The sequence below is a fragment of the Megascapheus bottae genome, chromosome 31 (assembly GCF_031878675.1).
Source record: "Megascapheus bottae isolate mThoBot1 chromosome 31, mThoBot2.hap1, whole genome shotgun sequence".
NCBI lineage: Eukaryota > Metazoa > Chordata > Mammalia > Rodentia > Geomyidae > Megascapheus > Megascapheus bottae.
The window spans coordinates 7880449-7884689 of NC_143539.1; the positions used below are offsets into that span (position 1 = coordinate 7880449).

The following is a 4241-nucleotide window of genomic DNA, read 5'->3' on the forward strand; positions in this document are numbered from 1 at the left end:
TGATCTATCGTGACTTGGGCACAATCAGTTGGGTTGAAATGTCACTGTTTTAGTTACATGTCTCTGGTTTTGGTTAGGGCCAGGATTTCTTCAGATTCCCACTGGCTTCCTACAAAGGGGGAAAATGATTTTGTCATTTGTCCTTATGAAAGCTCTGAGAAAAGCTTGACCTCTCAGCTGGGCACAGTGGCTCACATCTGTAATCCTAGGTACTCAGGAGGCTGAGATCTGAGGATCACAGTTCAAAGCCAGCCCAGGCACTAAGGTCCTGATCTGGGCTTGAGTTCAGGGCCTGAGCCCTGTCCTTGGACTTTCTCAAGGCTAGAGCTCTACCACTTGAGCCTCAGCACCACTTCCGGCTTTTTTCTATGTATGTGGTACCGAGGAATCGAACCCCAGCCTTTGTGCATGCTAGGCAAGCAATCTACCACTAGGCCAAACTCCCAGCCCTCCATGAGAGTCTTATCTCCAATTAACCAACAGAAAACCAGAAGTGGCGCTGTGGCTCCAGGGGTAGGACAGTAACCTAAAGCTGAAGAGTTCAGTGACAGTACCCAGGTCAACAGTTAAAGTACCACAGCCAGCCAGTGTAGTGACTCAGGCTTGTAATCCTAGCTACTCAGGAGGTTGAGATCTGAGGATCAAGGTTCAAAGCCAGCCGGAGCACAAAAACACCTAAGAACTTATCTCTAATTAATCTCTAGAAAAGGGAAATTGGGGCTTCACTCCAGGATAGGGTGGTAGCCTAGAGATGAAGAGCTCAGAGACAGCACCCAAGCCTTATGACACCCCCCCCCCAGCATACAACAACAAAAAAACCTTGACCTCCCATAATTCTCTCCCTTTTTGTTCTCAGGATACTTCCTTGCCAAGAGAGAAATACAGAAGATCTGTTGACAGAATTTTAAATCATGGCCAATGTGAGTTGGAATCGTCTCCAAGAACAATTATTTATGGTATATGAATATTTTTAATTTTGATGTAGTATATATTAATAATGGGAGAACATTTTTGTTGTGATAATTACATACATGCACACAGTGTACTTTGAACATATCAACCTCCTTTATTACATTCCTGGGGTTTTTTTTTTGCCAGTCCTGGGCTTGAGCTCAGGGCCTGAGCACTGTTCTTGTGCTTTCTCAAGGCTAGAGCTCTACCACTTGAGCCACAGCACCACTTCTGGCTTTTTCTATGCATGTGACACCAAGGAATTGAACCTGGGTATTTGTGCATGCTAGGCAAGCACTCTTATCACTAGGCCAAACTCCCAGAGGGATATTCTTGTATTCTCATTACTCCCGCTCTAGTCCCCAATGTTTCAGTGTTTGCTGGTTTCTGACTTCATATATATCATGTGTGATGTGTAGTATATCCCATGTCATATATGTCATATTTCATAACATGTTATGCATTTATGAGCATATATATGTATTAGTATATATGGATATGTATCATACTTTGATCCTCTTTACCCCATAATATTCTTTATTTTATTTTATTTTTTTTTGCCAGTCCTGGGGCTTGAACTCAGGACCTGGGCGCTGTCCTTTTCTTTTCTTTTCTTTTTTTGCCATTCCCAGGCTTGAGCTCAGGGCCTGAGCACTGTCCTTGGGCTTTCTCAAGGCTAGCACTCTATCACTTGAACCTCAGCACCACTTCCGGCTTTTTTCTATGTATGTGGTACCGAGGAATTGAACCTGGGTCTTTGTGCATGCTAGGCAAGCACTCTGCCACTAGGCCAAACTCCCAGCTGGGCATTGTCCTTGAGCTTTCTCAAGGCAAGCACTGTACCACTTGAGCCACAGCACCACTTCCAGCTTTTTCTGTGTATGTGGTACCAAAGAATCGAATCCAGGGCTTCATGCATACTAGGAAAGCACTCTACCACTAGGCCATATTCCCGGTCCATCCTTTTTTTCCTTTCTCCCTAAGTTCCATGACTTTGCATGAACATGTGTTTTAAAATTTTTTTATTTATCTGTTCATTTATTTCTCAAGGCTAAGGCACTACCACTTGAGCTACAGCACCACTTATGGCTTTTTCTTTCTTTCTTTTTTGCCAGTACTGGGGCTTGAACTCAGGGCCTGAGCACTGTCCTTGGGCTTTCTCAAGGCTAACACTCTACCATTTGAGCCACAGTACCACTTCTGGCTTTTTCTATGTATGTGCTACTGAGGAATTGAACCCAGGTCTTTGTGCATGCTAGGCTAGCACTCTACCACTAGGCCAAACTCCTGACTGATAAACATGTATTTGGTTTTTGAGCTTGGTTTAACAGTCTCCAGTTCTATTTTCTTGAAAATGATATTTCATTTTTAGAATGAAACCAACTTGATTGTGGCATATAATCTTTTTATAATTTGTTGAATTCACAAGTATTTTTATGAAGAATATATGTATCCATGTTCCTCAAAAGTAAACTGGCCTGTAATTCATTTCTTATTTTGTCGGGTCCTCGTCTGGTTTTGGAAATGAGTGTTAAACACTCTTCAGTTAGTTTGGTGGTGTTCTTTCCCTTTCCATTTCATGGAAACTTTTGAAATGTATTGATGTAAGTTCTTTTTTTCTTTCTTTCTTGGCCAGTCCTAGGGCTTGAACTCAGGGCCTGGGCACTGTCCTTGATCGATCTACTCTACCACTTGAGCTTCCAGCTTTTTCTGTGTATGTGATACCAAGGAATTGATTCCAGGGCCTCATGCATGCTAGGCAAGCACTCTATCACTTGGCCACGCTCCCGGCCCTGTAAAGGTCTAGTTGAATTCAGCAGTGAGCCTACCTCGTGGGCTTTTTTTGTTGGGAGACTATTACTGCTTCAATCTCGTTGTTTGTTACTCATCAGTTTAAATAGTCTCAGTTCAGTTTTGGTAAGTTAAATGCACTCAGAAATGTGTCCATCTAAAAGGAAGAAAAAAGAAATGTGTCCAACTTGTCTTAATTTTATTTATTTAGTCTGTTGTGGGGCTTAAACTCCTGGCCTGGGCGCTGTCTCTGAGCCCTTTCAGCTCAAGGCTACCACCCTGCCCTTTGGCCCACAGTGCCACTTCTAGTTTTCTGACGATTAATTGGAGGTAAGAGTCTCATGAACTTTAATGCCCTGGCTAGCTTTCCCCCCCCCCCCACTAGCTTTAACCATGATCCTCAGATCTCAGCCTCCTGAGTAGTTAGGATTATAGGCATGAGCCACAGGGCCGGCTCTTGTCTTAATTTTTTCAACTGATTTAAATATGGGTTTTCAAAGTATTCCTTCTTACAACCCTTTGCATTTGAACTGTGGAAAATCCAACTAAAACACAAAAGCAAAAAAAAATAATAATAATTGAGTTGCATACAAAACAAGGAACTTTCTTCTTACAATAAATCAGAGTTAGTGTCACTGGGTTGGTGTGACCTCACCATGAGGTGTACTGAAATCACAATGATGTTTATTATTCTGTGTCTCAGCATTTCTTATTGCTAAGACTGAACAATGGGAGAATTTTGAGAGCCCATAGGCATTCATGTCTAGTCACACATTTCTAAATCATTTCCTCCCTATCAGAGACTATCAAGTTTTTGTTTTGTTTTTGGCCAGTACTGGGGCTTGAACTCAGGGCTTGGGCACTGTCCCTGAGGTTCTTTTGCTCGAGGCTAGCTCTCTACCACTTGAAACACAGCACTACTGCCAGCTTTCTGTGTATGTCGTACCAAGAAATCAAACCCTTATATAGCTTGATATGTATCTATGACATACAAACCCTCAGCTTAATTTTAATTATGTTCTAAAATCTGTGTGCCAGTGGTTATATATAGAGTATCCCTTCTTGAAAACTTGTTTGTTAAATATGACATTTGAAGTATGTAAAAATCAATGTTAATAAAATCTTTGAAAAAAAAAAAGGAAATCAAATCCAGGGCTTTCTACCACTATGCCACATACCTGGCTGGTGAGTAAATTTCTGATCATTGTATATCTGATTTCCTCCTCTGCCCTTTCCACTTTCTACCTTCTATCTGAATTTTTTTTTTTTTTTTAGTCTAAAACTGGGAGTTGAGCTCACTGACACTTGCTTTCGTTCATTGGCTAGCACTCTACCACCAACCCCCACCTAAAGCATTTCTTTATGCGGTCAAGTGAAATTTAACTCCCATCCTGCCATGGTTGGGGGCTGGCCCAGATGACTGCTACAGCAAGTTTGCCGCTCATGGGCCCTGAGTCCCTTGCCTTGGGGCCTGGGGATAAGTTTGGCTGCAGACATTG

The 4241-nt window shown here is 42.2% G+C and overlaps 1 non-coding gene across 1 annotated transcript; it reads left to right on the top strand.

Annotated features, from left to right (window-relative positions):
- Nucleotides 1-4105: 4105 nt before the first annotated feature.
- On the top strand, nt 4106-4241 carry LOC150043913 (small nucleolar RNA SNORA5). The gene has a single exon (XR_016533432.1). It is a non-coding gene; the product is annotated as a small nucleolar RNA SNORA5 (small nucleolar RNA).